Source organism: Onychomys torridus, chromosome 10 (genome assembly GCF_903995425.1).
Source record: "Onychomys torridus chromosome 10, mOncTor1.1, whole genome shotgun sequence".
Taxonomy (NCBI): domain Eukaryota; kingdom Metazoa; phylum Chordata; class Mammalia; order Rodentia; family Cricetidae; genus Onychomys; species Onychomys torridus.
Window position 1 is genome coordinate 8,557,755 of NC_050452.1, and position 17,771 is coordinate 8,575,525.

The following is a 17,771-nucleotide window of genomic DNA, read 5'->3' on the forward strand; positions in this document are numbered from 1 at the left end:
GAAGTGCAAAGTATCTGAAGCCAAGGAAGCTGGGCTGTTTGCTAAAACTGCTTTGTGGATGGCGTAGTTTTTCACCAAGTGTGTACACTAACTTAAAAAAATGGGCTGCAGGGTTACACAGCCACTCTTACTATAATGTACTCCAAAAGAAATTTGGTTGAGCCTTGACAAATGTTAGCTTTCTATAGGATTTCTGTTTAGTTGGTGGTCTTACTATGTGGCTTCAGGTGCCTTAAGCCATTCCTGTCCCAGTTTCCCAAATGCTGAGGTTATAAGGTTGAGGCACCATGCCTGGCTGTAGACATTTTTCTCTTGCTGTTTTTGCTTTTTAAAACACTTTCTGGGAAATGGAGTGTAGGCAAGCTCTCTACTGAGTGAACTATTATTCACAGAGCCCTGGAATCAAACTTTAGGGCCATATAAACCTGGGATGGGGTGTGATGGCACATTCCTGTGTCCCAGCACTCTGCAGAGGCGGAGGCAGGAATATCAGAATTCAAGGACATCCAATCCTTTGGCTACATAGGAAGTTGGAAGCCAATCTAGGGTACATGAGACACTGTCCCATTCACTTGTACTCCACAAAACCCAGCAATGTCTTGATTTCTGATTGCTTGTTCCACAGGAACCTGTTATGAGTTGATGCCAAAAATGAATGTGACTTGAAAATATCTAATAGTTACCTCATATCATGTTGCTAATATTTTCACGGAGAGAATACTAAGTGATCCTGTCATTTTTTATGAACGCAGTTGCTACGTAAAAATTCATAAGTCTTTAAAACATTCTTTGACATGTATGATGTGTATGTGCACACGTGTCATGGCATCAGAAGACAACTTTGTGGAGTCATTTCCCCTCTTCCACCTCTATGTCGGTTCCAGGGTCGAATTTAGGTGCCAGGCTTGCTTGGCAAGAACCTTACTCAGCATGAGTGATCCTGTTGGCCCCTCAGGAAATGTTTTTTTTTTTTCAAGTATGTGCACCCCAGGTTTGGCTTCCATGCGCAAAGGCTGCAGGTGGGTCTCATTGAGTGTGTCTTTTACTTTCATATATTGAGCAGGTTGGGAGCCTGTGGCTTTGGTCTCAAATGCCAGAGCTGCCTTCTGCCCTCTACAACTCGGTTTCCTTCCAGCCTGCAGACAGCTCAGTTGAGGGAAAACCTCTATAGGTAAGCAGTTGAGCTTGAGCTTGACCCAGCTAGTTGTGTGTACACATGGTCCACGGGTCTTCCACCTCATTACCCCCACTGCCTGCACACCAGGAGCTTTTTTAGGAAAGCACTGTATGTCTTCTGGCCTGTTTTCCCTTCCATTATCTATTGATAGAATTCTAAGTGTTTGAGAAACTGGTGGTACCCTCTCCATTGCCAGCCTGCACTGGGTGTTTTGGGATCTTCTCAGTGTGATTTTAGTGAGGGGACAGGCACATTTTCCTCAACTGGGAACACTAAGGTCATCTGTCATTCCTGACCTCTGTAGTGGCTCACAACATTAACCACCCCACCTAGAAACCCCTGCGTGATGATGGAGCCCTGCCATCTGGGGTCTTTGTTCCTGCTGTTGGTTCCTTAGACAGTCTCATCCTTGGATACATCAGGTCTCCTCGACAGCTGGCATGTAAAAATTCCTAGGAAGTCATTTTTTAAATGTGATCGTGTTTCCTTTCCGTCAGTCCACTGTTTAGTCTTCCTTTCTGGGAGGCTGTTGGCTCTTTAAGATTTCCAATAGGAAATCTTCGGTATGCACTCACTCCGCACCCCTGCCGGCAGCAGTGACCTTGCTCTCCCTAGTACCCCTTCCTTGGTGGTTGGACCTCTACAGGGTGTCTGGTTTCTTCTGAAATGCAGTAAGGACTCTGAGAAGTCCCACATGTCTCGTGGACACTGCCAGCCTAGCAGTGGCCTCTGGCCCTATCTCCATCCTGGCCAGCAGTCTCTTCCCACGCTTGGTAACCAAGGAGACTTGGTATGAAAATGGAAGGGCTTCCTTTTTCTGATTTAAAATAACTTGTCTGGCTTTCTCCCTTTTTTCTTTTTGTAAACCTGGGGATCCTTATGGGTGCCAGGCAGGCATTCTACCATGAAAGCATATACTTACCACCGCCCCATTCTTAACGGGAGGAGGGTTTCTACCTAGTGGGTAGGCAGGAAGTGGGGCACACACCTTAGCTCTCCATGTAGCTCTGGGTCATACCCTCAGATCAAGGCAAGAATGTGTTATGTAAGGTCAGCGCCTGTGTGTCCCTTAGATCAGACCGTTCTTTCTTGACATGTTGGCACCTGTCTGGTCAGGGTCAGCCTCCTCTGCCCTCTACAGTGGAGGAACTGCCCCTCCTCTGACTGTTTTGGAGTGATGTCTGCTTGTTGTTACCCTGTTGATGACTATGGGAATTGACCTGAAGGACCAGCAGCAGAGCTCTCCCGTCTCCTCCACACCACCACGGAGACCCATAGCTGGAGGTGACTGAGAAGGAGGCTCCAGGATTCATTCAGTTCCCCAAGCCTGCCCAACAGCTCCTTCCTGGGGTGGGTGGGAGTGGCCAGGCTCCCCATGTCTTGTCTGATTTTACCCAAGATCTCCTTGGACCCTAGAGAAAACCCCAGGTCTTGCCTCCCTTTAAGTTAGTGATTCCCCTCATTCAAGGGCTCAAGGCAGTCAGGGTCAGGATGCCTTCTTGCCCACTGCAAAACATGGCACAGGATTGAGATGAGAACGACCGCATGTACACTGCTGGACGGAGAAGGGAGGCCGAAATGTAGAGCTGTGCTGGCAGAGTATAACACCAGCAAAGGGAAAGTTACAGGAAACGCACCTGGACAGAGACCCAGCGTGGGACAAGCCACAGACCTGCCTTGTTTAGGCTCTTGAGGTCCTGCATTCCAAGCTGCCCCTACAGCCAGAGCTCAGACTCTCTGGCGGCAGAATTGTCCTCATGGCTGGTGAGATGGAGGAGCCCAGGCACACAGGGAAAAAAAAAACAACCAGAACAGTAATCAAATGTGGGCACACGTGAGCTGCTCACATAGCAACAGTCTCACATTCTTGTTTTTGTCTTGTGGGAAATGAGAAATGAGTAGTGCGCATTGGCAGACACATTATTGGGCTAAAACTTGGTGGGGAATGCCCTTATTTATCTGACTGCAAAAGCTTCAAGTGAGTCACCGTGGAAGGAATGAAGGGGGGTGACTGGTGTGCTGTCTAGAAGGCTAGAGAACTGTTTTTTACAGACCTGCTGGATCCAAGAATAAGACAAGATGTAAAGCAGCAGCCCGTTGGGGAGCCTGCTGGCCCTCAGCTGGGAGGGAGGGCACTTCATGCTTGAAGGCAGGCTCCCTGCAGCTCCTCCCTTCAGAAGTGGGCGAGCTGCTTACGTAAGTGCTTCGCCCCTGTCCTTGAGCACAAGCTTAGCTGACAGATGAGAGCTGTGGGACAAGACAGCTACAGACAGCCGAGGTGCATGTGCCGGTGAGGCCAGCCAGAGCTCCCTAGTGAGACCCTGTTCCGGCGAAACGGCGAAAACCTACTCCCCGAGTCATGTTTTGAATAGTCACTCAGAAAATTTAAAAGTACGTTCTTTTTTATCCCAGGACACTTTCATTGCCAACAGACTAATCCAGTGAGCTTAAATGTCTTAAGTGACTTATTAAGTGACTCGTTTGGAAAGCCTTAAATTAAAAAAATAATTTAAAATGTAAAATGTTATCTTATTTTTATTTATAGGTGTGTGCCTCTATGTATGTGCCGTGTGTGTGTGTGTGTGTGTGTGTGTGTGTGTGTGTGTGTGTGCGCGCGCGCGCGCTCTGTGTGTAGGTACCCACAGAGGCCAGAAAAGAGTGTCAGATCCTTTAGAACTGGAGTTACAAGTAGTTGTGAGCAACCCAACATAGGTGCTGGCAACCAAACTGGTCCTCTGAAATAAGTACAAGTGCTCTTTAAGAAAAAATTAAGATTTATCTTATTATTTAATGTGTATAAGTGTTTTGGCTTCATGTATGTTTGCACACCATGTGCATGCCTGGAGTCCACAGAGGTCAGAAGAGGGAACGTGTTAATAGACAGTTGTGAGCTACCATGTGGATGCTGGATCTTGAACCCAGGTCCTCTATAAGATCAACAAATGTTCTTAACCTCTGAGTTATCTTTCTAGCCCCAGTATATGCTCTTAACAGCTGAGCCATCTATTTAGCCCCCCAAAATTTTTGAAAATGTGTGTGTGCACAATTGCCTGAGTGTATGTATGCATACCACATGCTCTAGGAACCCAAATAGGTCAGAGAGGTGTCAGATCCTCTGGAACTGGAGTTACACTTGTGAGCTGACATGAAGATGCCTGGAATCGAACCCAGGTCCTCTGCAAGAGCACTAAGTGCTCTTAACTGCCAAACCATCTCTCCAGCTGCCCCTAATTTTTTATTTTAAATTAATTTTTTTGACACAGAAAAGTTGTAAAAACAGTTCAGAGCATCTGTGTACTGCTGTCCAGCTCTCCTTAACTTTAACTGTGTGCTAATAATCAAATCAGTGGCAGACCAACCAGCAACGAAATCAGCATAGCGCCCTTGCCTGTACTGCAGGCTTGGTTGGGTTTGACAGTGTTTCCCACCAAGGCCCGATTGTGGTTGCCTCAGGCCTCACATTCCATTCCATTCTGTCTTCTCCTTGGTATCCCATCTGTTCCCAATCTTGCCTTGTCTTTCATGACTGATTTTTTTGGCCAGTACTAGTTATTCATAGAATGTTCTTCAGTGTGGGCTTGTCTGTTGTCTTCTCATGACTAGAGTGGGTTAGGTGTTGTTGACAAGAATACCACAGAGCCATGCCAGTGTATCACATCGGGATTCATGATTTTGTGTGTCCCTGTTACCAATAGTAAGATACTCTATAGTAAGATACTGTCTTTCTCTTTGTAGTTAAGAAATATGAGGGATGTTTGTACGTTTGAGATGTACAGATAAATGAAGGCATTGGTGTATGTAGTACCCAGAGCCTGGTTTGTCACAACTGCTCAACAGTGGACTAGCTCTTGCTTCCATATCGACATTATCTCTGTCGGCTTCTGCCCCTCTGGTATTTCACACTTGGACTTCACCTGTCCTCACACTGACCCACCCCAATGGTCACTGGCTGTCTTATTCCATGTATCTGTGGATATAAGCCTTAAGAAGGGTGCAGAAAGGCTGGGCATGGTGACATGTGCCTGTATCATGGCACTCAGGAGGCAGAGGTGGCAGGAGGATTGCTTCATGGTCAAGACCAGCCAGGTATGACTATATAGCAAGACTGTTTTGGGAAGTAACAAAACAGAGGAGCTCAAAGTAGGGGGGAGGGGGTGGTGCCGGCTCACATCCCTGGAGGTCTGGACAAGACCCTGCTGGACAGGATGGAGAGAAAACCCACGTAACAGAGCCTCTGAGGCAGGAGTGAGCCCCAGCTACAAGAGTAGTAACCTTTAGGAGGAGGGCCGAGTTGTGGGCAGAGAGCCTCAAAACCTGTGGGAAACTAACCCTTCCTGAGAGAGGCAGGCTTGCCTTGCTCTCAGAGAGTGGGCTGCAGAGCTGAGTCCCCTGTGCTGACTCAGCCAGCAGGCAGGCAGGCACAGCAGCTAAGAAGTTCCTAGAGGCCCCTTCTGTGCCAGCACGCCACTTTATTTACAGGACGGCTGTTCTTGGCAGCTCTCTTCCCCTCCCAGACTCTTCGCTGACTTTGGAGCATTTGGCTCTATTTTTACCCAGAGATGGGATGATTCTCATGTTTGAAAGTAGCTGACATGGAGAGCACTGTTGTGGCCGCTGCTTTGGCCTGCCAGGCGGCTGCCTTCATTCTTCTCCAGGAGACAGATGTGCCCAGGGCCATGGCGGAGGGGAGTGCCCCCTGCCTGCCTTGCCTGGCATCTGTGACAGGAAAGCTATTCTTTTGTGTGATTAACTGGGGATAATGGAGATTCTGGCCATCTCTCTGAGGACTTTAAGGAAGCTTAGGAGGGCAAGAATAAAGGCTGTGAGTCTGCAGGAGGGAAGAGAGGAGGTAGGAAAACACAGGTGAGCCTTTGCGGCCCTGACCCATATTGTCCTGGCCTTCCAGCCTGTGAGCTTCTGGTGGTTTGAAAGAAAATGGCCCCTGTAGGCTCATAGGGAGTGGCACTGTTAGGAGGTGTGGCCTTGTTGGAGTGGGTGTGGCCTTGTTGGAGTGGGTGTGGCCTTGTTGGAGTGGGTGTGGCCTTGTTGGAGTGGGTGTGGCCTTGTTGGAGTGGGTGTGGCCTTGTAGAGAAGTGCATCACTTGGGGGTAGGCTTTGAGGTCTCAGATGCTCAAACAGGGTCAGTGCACATCAGTCTCTTCCTGCTGCCTGCAGATGCAGATGTAGAACTCTCAGCTCCTTCTCCAGCACCATGTCTGCCTGTATGCCACCATGCCTCCCACCATGATGATAATGGACTAAATCTCTGAACTGTAGGCCAGTCACAATGAAATGTTTTCCCTTTTAGGTGTGGCCATAGTCATGGTGTCTCTTCACAGTAATAGACACCTTAAGACAGCTTTCCCCCACTTTTTGGGTTAAGCTAACTGGAAGTGGATGGGTTTTGGTTATGACTGGGACTGCAAGAACCCAATTCATTTCCTGAGGTCTAAGTTGAAACTAGCTGCAGGGGCTAAAGATTCCTACCCCAAGATGCCCAAACTCAGGTCAGCTCTGTGACCCTGCTCCTAGTAGACATCTGGAAAGGGGCATGAATGTACCTGTCTTGAAGCAGAGAACCTAAGTGGCAAAATGTAGGAAGCCATGGGGATGTCCATCTATTTTCTCCAAGTGTGTCCAGGGTAGGTCTGGAGACTCCTGGATGAGAAGATCCAGCCTCAGCAGGTTTTAGATGCTCTGACCTCCATATGATGCTGGCTTTACAGTTTGTGGGATGCAAGTTACATGGCCACAGAGATTTTCTCTGGATTTCAGAGGGAAACCTGAGAACATGCAGCAGGTTGGAGTCCCCTGTGGGGATTCCCTGAGAGGACGATGTGGGAATCTGTGAGAGCAAAGGGAGTTCCAGATGCCAGGATTGTGGAACATCTGCCAAGAAAAACCACAGACTCCAAGTGGAGCCAGACATGTAGGGTACAAATGGTGAAGCTGTAAGAGTTGGAGTTACCTGTGTGCCCTGAAGGCTGGACACAGTTACAGGATGTAGTTTTTGCCCCTTGTGAGTTTGCGTTGCTTTGGTCTAGGCCTTCCTTGGTATTCTAATCTCCATTTTGGAGTGGGAATGTTTATACTATATATATTTTTTTTTTAATTGTCTCATACATTACATCTTTGTAGACAGTTTTTCCTGTTCTGGGAGCTGCTTCCAAATTACTACAGAGACTTATACTAACTGTAAATGCTTGGCCAGTAGCTCAGGTTTATTACTAACTAGTTCTTACATTTTAAGTTAACCCAATATTCCTTATTTATGCTCTGCAACTTGGTGCATGGCATTTTCATCTCCTGCTCCCTCTGCGTCTGGCTGGTGACTCCTCTGACTCCACCCTTCTCCTTCCCAACATTCTCAGTTTGGCTTTCCTGCCTAACTTTATCCTGCTCAGGTATTGGCCAGTCAGCTTCTTTATTAAACCAACACAGCAACAGATCTTCACAGTGTACAAAAGGATTATTCTGCAGCACATCCTGACTGCAGTTTCCCACCCTTCCCTCCCCCAGTCTCTCTCCCACCATCCCTGCTCCCCTTTCCCTCAGATCTACCCCTCCATCTCCCCTCAGGAAAGAGCAGGCCTCCCTGTTGTTTTTGCTCTTTGTTCTTTTGGGGAGGGGCTGCAACCAGCTCCCAAATAAATTACACATGGAGGCTTATTCTTAATTATGAATGCTCGACCTTAGCTTGGCTTGTTTCTTGCCAGCTTTTCTTTACTTAAATCATCCCCATCTACCTTTCGCCTCTGAGCTTTTACTTTTCTCTATTTCTGTATACCTTTTCTTTCCTTCTTCCTCCATTGCTGGTTGTATAGCTGGGTGGCTGGTCCCTGGAGTCCTCCTCCTTCTCTGGCTACTTCTTTCTCCTCTCAGATTTCTTCTATTTATTCTCTCTGCCTGCCAGCCTTGCCTATCCTTGCTATTGGCCATTCAGTTCTTTATTAGACCATCAGGTATTTTAGACAGGCACAGTAACACAGCTTCACAGAGTTAAACAAATGCAACATTAAAAAAAAAAAGTAATACACCTTAAAATAATATTCTTACAGCACCTCCCAGGGATATCACCCAAACACAGCATAACAAGCCATAATAAGGTCAAGTACAACCATTACATTAAGGCTGGATGAGGCAACCCAGAAGGAGGAAGTGCTGTGGGTATTTGTACACTATGAAGGGGTATTGCCAATCATAATTGGTATAATAAAAAGCTGAATGGCCAAAAGCTAGACAGGAGAGATGAGTAGGACTTCTGGACAGAGAGAGGAAGAGAATAATCGAGGCACCCAGGGATGCTATGGAGATGCAGAAAGAGTTGGACACATAGAATGGGAGAGAAGTAAAAGCCATGTGGTAGAAAGTAGATAAATAAAAATGAATTAATTTAAGGTATAAGAGCTATTGGGACAAGCCTAAGGCTGATCTTTTATAATTAATAAGTCATCTTCATGTTGTTATTTGTGGACTGGCAGTCCCAAAGAAAAAGCTTGCTACATTTGGTGTGGTGCATGTACATAGAGCCCACTGCTCATGGTGTACAGAGGTGCAGCACAGCTCGTTTAAGAGGCCCTGCTATGAGCAGCCAATGCTCTACTCTGCAGTGGGAGACTAGATAGAAACACCTGTCACAGCATGGACACAGCAGCTTCCCAGAGTTAGCATGGTTAGCAGACCTAAAGTGGGCAGAGCCAGTCATCAGCACCATAAGCCAAAGCCATGTGGCAGAGATACTAGCTGCCACCAAACAGTTTAAGATTTGTCTCATGTAGTCAGAGAATGTTGCAGGTACTTAGTAAATCCAAGTCCAGGCACAGAAATCCTCTAAAAATGTGCTTAGATGCTGAATAAAGAAAAGAAAATGGGTATAGACAGTCAGAAAAAAATAGTTTAAAAATAATAAAGTCTTTAAAGAAAGAATAAAGTAATATAAAAAGAATAAGACATGTAAAGATGGGAAATACACAGGGCATCTGTTGACTTTGAATTTTTTAAGTGCTAATGTACAAAAAACAGTAGCTATTGAGAGACATTGGATTATGGAAACTACTAAATTAAGCTAACCTATAATTTTAAGAGTGTCTTAATTTTAAAATGGAAGTCAGAAAATATGTTGTATTGGGAGAGAGGTTATGCCTTTGTTTCCACAGGAAACAAAAAGTTATGATTCTCTTCAAAATTAATGAAAATCAGATTTGATTGGAAGAGACCTCCTGAAAATCTTGGCTATCGACATGAAGAAAGAAACCAAGAAAGACCACAGGATAGGTAATGTATAAGCTTATCTCTCTATTATGGGAACAGCTCTGAGACTGGATGAGACATGATAAATCTTATTGGCTACAGAGTCCTCATGACTTACTATTATATGCCATCCTTTCATATGGGCATGGATAGATGTCTGATTATACAGTCCAAACAAATATAAAGTTAGCAGATGCCTTTTACCTGCTCAAATATAAAACAAAGAATTATCTTTAACTGACTTGTGCACACTGCACATTCCATACAGTGTTAATGCAGATATATGTTACCTTTAAAAGTTTGTGTTTTCAGAAATATTCTCAAAATTTGTTTCCTCAAAATTCTGTACCTGGAACAACTTCAAAGCTGCTATCAGAGAAGGTCCAGCCTCACAGACTATCCAGCTAAGACTTCAGATAAGACTTCTACACTTTCCTATCACACAGAGACCAAACAAAAAATAATATAGCTAGCTTTTCCAGGACTTGACCATTATCCCAATTTTCTCAGGGTCCCTACAGATGCCATCACCCCCACACAACAGGAAGCAATATAGAGAACATGACACCCACATTCCCAAGAGTGGGTGGTTTCTAGTAATTTGGTGGGATATGGTGTTTGTCATCATTTAGGGGATTGGTTACAAGTTGTTATTGGCTATGGTCAGGAAAAAAAACTGAACAAAGGAGATTAGATTCAGGGATCTCTTTCTGAAGGAAAAAAAGAGGGGGATATAGTACAGAAATGGTAGAATAAAAGGGTAGATTGTTGAGTCTACTTTTAAACTAAAAAAGCAACTACTAGTCTTATAATTTACATTGGTTTGGATGTTTGAATATTGATACAAATTTAATGTTATCTTTGTTATACTGTATATATGTTTCTCCTTTTGTTTAAGGTATTATACTTATGTACCTCATTTAACAAAGTAATGTAAATTTCTAGTCCTTGAAAGGTATTATTACAAACTATTTAGGATAATAAAGAAATGCGAGTTAGTAGTTAGTCACCTATAACTATCAAACTTGTAGTCAAATTTGTAGTCATGTTAGGTATGTTTTCAAGGTCAAACAGAGATATTTTAGGTAGACAGATGGTCTTCAAACACTTCAGAGACCTGTAGAATATGGCATTTAAGATGTTTTAATAACATAAGGCTTTTCATGACATTGAGACATGTCTGCTCCTGGCAGCACCAATCTACTTCAAATAAGATGATGAGCATTGAAGAACCTCAATGTGGAATTTGCTTTCTTTGTGGCAAAAGCCACTGCAAGAAACTGCTCTTGCCTCAAGTGCTGACAGCTGCTGTCCAAAGTGGACAGCAGGACACAAAAGAAGACAACTGGCAAACTTTGCCAAGACAAGGTAGGACCGTCCTTCAAAATCCTGCTCCACTGAAAAGTCTGTCAGTTATTCTAGGCCTGCAGGCCGAAGATAGATGCCCCAATGTTGCAGAGTACCCTTGAGCGCCTGTCTAGTCACCCCACCATCTCTGTCATTTCTACAGTTTTGAAAGTTGTCTGCACTGCACTTGCTGTTTACTCAGGTAATATTATTTGCTTCTTGAGTCCCTGATGGGGTTAAAGATTAGATAGTTATAGTTACAGCTTTCCTTTGTCATGGTAGAAAATAAATCAGGTACAAAACTTTGGAGCCCCCAGGCGGTGGTGGCACACGCCTTTAATCCCAGCACTCGGGAGGCAGAGGCAGGTGGATCTCTGTGAGTTCGAGGCCAGCGTGGACTACCAAGTGAGTTCCAGGAAAGGCACAAGGCTACACAGAGAAACCCTGTCTCGAAAAACCAAAAAAAAAAAAAAAAAAAAAAAAAGAGCCAGTGGGACAAGCCCAAGCTAAGGCTGAGCTGTCATAAGTAATGAGTCATCTTCATGTGTTATTTGGGGCTGGCAGTCCTGACGAAAAAGCTTGCTACGGAAAAGGGTTCCTCAAGTACACAAAAGAGTCAGAGACCACCCCCTCCCCTCCCACTAAGAACACCAAGCTACTCAGCCACAACATATATGCAGAGGACCTAAGTCAGACCCCCACAGGCTCCCTGATCTCTGTAGTGCCCATGAGCCCCAGTCAGTTGATTCTGTGAGCCATGTTCTAGTGGGGTCCCAACCCCTCTGGTTCCTGGGATCCTTCCTCTACCTCCTCTGCAGGACTCCCTGAGCTCTGCCCAATGTTTGACTGTGAGACTTTGCATTTGTACTTTGCATCAGTTGCTGGAAGAAGTCTCTCTGATGACTGTTAGGCTAGGCTCCAGTCCCAGAACACTCTGCAGGCAGGACAAACTGTAGATTGAAGGTTTTGTGGCTGGGTTGGTGTCCCAAGCCCTCCACTTGAGGCTTTACCTGGTTACAGAAGAAGGCTGGTTCAGGCTCCGTGTCCCCCATGACCAGGAGTCTTTGTCAGGGTTACTCTCATAGGTTCCATGGAGTTTCCACTGCAGTACGTTTCCACCTCCCCCTGACTTGCCCCTCAATTCCAGTTGTTTCTCCCAGTGTTCATCCACCCTGATCCATCCTATTCTTAACCCCACCTTTGAAATCTATTCTATTCCCCCTTCCCAGGGAGATCCTTGCATTTCCCCCTGGGCCTTCATTGTTACTTAGACTCTCTGTGTCTGTGGATTGTAGCATGGTTATCTTTTAGTTTAAAGCTAATATCCACATGTAAGTGAGTATATACCATGTTTGTCTTTCTGGGTCTGGGCTACAATTTTTTTTCTAGTTCCATCCATATTCCTGCAGATTTCATGATGTCATTGTTTTTTAACAGCTGATTAATAATCCATTATGTAAATGTACCACATTTTCTTTAAACATCCTTTGGTTGAGGGACATCTAGGTTGCTTCCAGTTTCTGGTTATTATGAATAAAGCTGCTATGAACATAGTTGAGTAAGTGCCCTTGAGGTAGGATGGAGTGTCCTTTGGCTCTATTCCCAGGAGTGGTATAGCTGGGTCTTGAAGTAGAATGATACCAATTTTCTGATAAACTGTCATATTGATTTCTAAAATGGCTATGCAAGTTTGCACTCCCACCACCAATGAAGAAGTGTTCCCCTTGATCCACATTCTTGCCAGCATGAACTACCACTTGTGTTTTGGATCTTAGCCATTCTGATAGGTGTAAGATGGAATCTCAAAGTCGTAAACTAACAAGTTATATCTTAGTGAATTGTGGAAATCTGTCAGAGTTCAGTTCCCATCTGTCGAAGGGTTCTTGTGGGGAGGAGAGAGAAATGAGGAAGTATTAGATAGAAAGATAGAAGGAGGGAGCTGGAGAGATGGCTCAGAGGTTAAGAGCACTGGCTGCTCTTCCAGAGGTCCTGAGTTCAATTCCCAGCAACCACATGGTGGCTCACAGCCACCTGTAATGAGATCTGGTGCCCGCTTCTGGCATGCAGTCATACATGCTGCATACTAAATAAATAAATAAATAAATCTTTTTTCTTTCTTTCTTTCTTTTTTTTTTTAAAGAAAGATAGAAGGAGACCATAAGAAAGACAGAGACACAGAATAGCTTTGGGAGGGCCAATACCAGTTGCCTCGAGATTTATTCCATCTTTTTTTTTTTTTTTCTGAGCTGAGGATCGAATCCAGGACTTTGTACTTGCTAGGCAAGTGCTCTACCACTGTGCTAAATCCCCAACCCGAGATTTATTCCAAAGGGCTTTTTATACACTAGTAAGGGGAGAGGCAAGAGACCTCACCCTTTCAAGATCAAAGCACAATGTAGAGCCAAGTGTAGACCCTTCAAACACCTGGTGACCATGCCCGTGGCCAAATCATCCATTATGCAAGCTCCAATTCTCTGACCCTGAGTAAGGTCTTACTAGGAAGCCTCTGTGGGCCTCTGCAGTAAATTTGTATTAAAATAAAATTCCATTGAACCTAAAGAAATAAAATGTACATGGGTCCCAATTCCAAGTCTTGAGTTAAGGGTATCACATTGATTAAGTCAGATGGTTTCTCTTATACCAGGATGCTCTGACATCAGAAATGTGCTTTTATTGTTGCTCCTAGGGTGGGATGAACTTTCCCTGACCTTCCGAGGCCCAAAGTCTCTCTGATTCTAAAATTGCAGCATTCTGGTCCCATGGCATCATGAGCCCCCTGCATGCTCATTACATGGTTGTGTGGAGCCAGGGATACTCTTTGGGGTGGAAGACAGTAATTTACCGGCATAGTAGCTTCCTATTCCAACTGTTGAGTTTTCTCAAGGTGTTTTTCATAATATTGTGTAACAACTCTGTGGTGATATTGTGTTCCCCAAAATATTGTGCACCCTAATAAATTTATCTGGCGTCAGGGAACAGAACAGCCACTAGACAGACCTAGAGGCCAGAAAATGGTGGCGCACACACCTTTAATCCTAGCATTCCAGAGGCCGAAATCCCTCTGGATCTCTGAGTTCAAGGCCATATTAGAAACAGCCAGGCATGGTGACACAAGCCTTTAATCCCAGGGAGTGATGGCAGAAAGTAGAAAGACATATAAGGCGTGAAGACCAGAAACTAGAAGCATTTGGCTGGTTAAGCTTTTAGGCTTTGAGCAATGCAGTTCAGCTGAGTTTCATTCCGGATGAGGACACAGAAGCTTCCAGTCTGAGGAAACAGAACCAGCTGAGGAACTGGCGAGGTGAGGTGGTTGTGGCTTGTTCTGTCTCTCTGATCTTCTAGCGTTCACCCCAATAACTGGCTCAGGTTTGATTTTATTAATAAGAACTTTTAAGATTCCTGCTGCACCACTCGATAGACAGATTTTAATTTGAGTTCAGTTTGTTCTCCCCGCCCCGGGTTTCATGTGAAAGTGGGTAGGAAGTTTCACAAGGGCAGAGAAGTAGTCTCTTGCTAGATCAGTCCATAATCAGCTGAGCTGGCAGCTGCAGAATGAACAAAGAGTATTATTGACTGAAGAAAGGTGTGAGTTGAATAGATGATGGGTTAAAACTCCCACAGTGTTTCACAAGACCTTTCACTTAACAACACAGACTGATTTAATTTGAATCTAGTATTTGTTCTTTCTTTTTCATGAGAAAGTGCGTGAAAAGTCCCACAAGGGTGGGGATGCCGCCTCTGAAGGTTGGCTCCATCCGTACCTTGTCAGTTATGAGTGGTCCAGGGGTGATCTGTCAGTTTTGAGTGGTCCAGGGGTGATCTGTCAGTTATGAGTGATCCAGGGTGATCATCTGTACCTTGTCAGTTATGAGTGGTCCAGGGGTGATCATCCATACCTTTGTCCAGTTCATGAGTGGGTCCAGGGGTGAATCATCCATACCTTGTCAGTTATGAGTGCATCCAAGGTGATCATTCTGTACCTTGTCAGTTATGCATGGTCCAGGGGTGATCCACCATACCTTGTCAGTTATGAGTGGTCCAGGGGTGATCATCCATACCTTGTCAGTTTTGAGTGGTCCAGGGGTGATCATCCATACCTTGTCAGTTATGAGTGATCCAGGGGTGATCATCTGTACCTTGTCAGTTATGAGTGGTCCAGGGGTGATCATCCATACCTTGTCAGTTATGAGTGGTCCAGGGGTGATCATCCATACCTTGTCAGTTATGAGTGGTCCAGGGGTGATCATCCATACCTTGTCAGTTATGAGTGGTCCAGGGGTGATCACCAAGTGAATTCAGTGAGCATGGTGCCATTTGTTGAAGAAGTTAGAGACCTCCAGAGAGGAAAGGGAGAAAAAGGAGAGTGTGCTTGTTCCACAGTTGCTCACTATTGTGTCCTCTTGTCTGTCCTGTCCCATTGCCTTGTGTGAGGGACTTGCCAGTGCGGGGAAGCCTGATGATTCGCTGTGGATACTGGTCCCTTACTTATCTCAAGAGCTTCAGGCAGTGTTTCTCCTGGATTCCAGCCTCAGGCTGCCTTGCCCCTTTGCTTTGGTGCTGGTCCTGTATTTCCTGACTTTCCACATGAACTACGGGATTACCGTCTGGCATTTGTTCTGCTGCCAAATGAAGGGAGTTGAAAGCATTGTACAACCAGCTTGTTTCTGGAGCTTGCTGGGACTGCTCTGTGTCAGAAGCATAGATGAACACCATTGTTCATTGGAGGGAGTGGCTGAAAAGGGTACTTTGAAGGGTCTTCTTAACCGTGTTGACTCCTCACTTGGGCCCATGTCTGAACTAAAGCAAAACGAAACGGACAGTTCCACCACCTTTATTTTGCGCCTGTCTCCCTCACTTTGGCTGAGGGCACAGGCGTGAATTCCTTTTAACTTGTTCTTGAACCACCTTGGGTTCCAAACAGAAGCTCCTTAAACAGACCCTCCTCCACCCGACATGGCCAGATGAAGGCAGTTACCCATGAGGCCCTGCTGTACCCTGGAGCAGGAGTCACCTTCTCCTGAGAACCACCTTGTTCTCTTACACTCTTAAGAACTGTTGCAGACTACACTGTAGGGCAAGAGCCAACAGAACCACACTCAGGCCAGGACTGCTGTGTTAGCTGCCTCTGACCCCAGTTCTATTTTTTTTTTTTCTTTCAAGACACGGTTTCTCTGTGTAGCTTTGCATCTTTCCTGGAACTCGCTTTGGAGACCAGGCTGGCCTCGAACTCACAAAGATCTGCCTGGCTCTGCCTCCCGAGTGCTGGGATTAAAGGCGTGCGCCACCACCACCCGGCCCCCAGTTCTATTAAAACCTAGCTCAATCAATACCCCCAAGACTGACGAGGCCACCTGGTCCCTTCACTGTTCTTCCCAGTGTGGTCACATTGAACACATTCTCAGCTCTTCACTACTCATCTTAGTTGGGGCGTATGTTTAACCATAGCTTTTGAGGGCCTGTCAGTTTGGGCTTTTAGCCTGAAACTCCTGTAGCTGCCTGGCTCCACTCTCCTTAATTCTTCCTGGATCCCCTTGAAGGAAGGAGCTATGCTCTGCTGGAAATTCTCTTTTTTTAAAATTATTTTTAATTGTGCATACATGGGGGAGCAGGTACATGCATGTGTGAGTGCAGGTGCCCACAGAGGCCAGGAGAGCAGGACATTAGCTTCGCTGGAACTGAAGTTACAGGTGGTTGGGAGCTGCCCAGCGTTGGTGCTAGAACTGAGCTCAGGTTCTCTGCTAGGCTGTTCCCTACTGACTGGGCCATTTCTGAAGCAGCACCGCCAGTGATTGAAAGATGCAAAGGATAGGAGGAAATGGAAACTCAGAGCCCAGCAAGGAGACCTGAGCATAGAGAACGATGAGGAAGGCAGAGGGGAGAGGGCAGGGGTGTTGTGGAAGCCCGAGAAAAGTTGAAAGAGGCTGCCGAGGGCCGGCTTCCTCCACTTACCGGTATTGTTGCTGGAGGACATGGGATCTCCCCTTCGCAGGTTCATAGTCTCCTAAATAAAAATATTTAAAATCAGATGTAGAAGGAAACTTGTGGACGATGTTATTAGAATTTGAGACACACACACACACACACACACACACACACACACACACACACACACGCACATCAGACGTTCTTGTGAGTTGCAGAGAGAAGACAAATAGAGAAGCGAAGGAATTCATGCCGGGAAGACAGGCGTCTCAGTGAGGGGAGTCTGCAGATGCCACCTGTGGTGGAGTGTCCTTCAGAGATTGAGAATACTGTGTGTGTGTGTGTGTGTGTGTGTGTGTGTGTGTGTGTGTGTGTGTGTGTCTGTGTGTCGCGGGTGGTGGAGGAGGCTTAGGTTTGGGCTGGTATTTGAGAAACAGATAGGAAAGAGAAAAACAAGGACTGTGGAGATGGCCCAGTCAGAGGATGAGAGTTTGCTGTCCAGCACCCACATAAAAAAGTGGGGTGTTATAGAAAACCTACAATCCCGGCACTATGGAGGCAGAGACAGGAGCATCTTTTGGGCCAGTGACTTCCAGGTTCGGTGAGAGACTCAAAGGTAGCGAATGATAGAGCAGGACATTGGCTGTTGAGGCCTGGCTTACATTCACATGCACCCTTCGCTGTCAATGGGGAGCTCAGCTCCTGTCACACTCTACTCAAGGAAAAGAAAATGGCCATTGTTTGATGGATGGCGGCAGCAGCCTTTAATCCCAGCTCTCAGGAGGCAGAGGTAGGTAGATCTCTGAGTTCGAGGCCAGACTGGTCTACAGAGTGAGTTTCAAGACAGCCAAGGCTACACAGAGAAACCCTGTCTTGAAAAATTTTTAAAAATAAATTCTAGGAGGCAGAGACCTCATGTCACCCCAAGACTCCTAGCTCTGAATGAGGCACAAAATGTCTGAGTTATTTTGTTTTGCTTTTGAGACAGGGTCTCATTATGTAGTCTTGACTGGCCTGGAACTCACTTTGTAGACCAGGCTGGCCTCAAACTCACAGAGATACGCCTGCCTCCGCA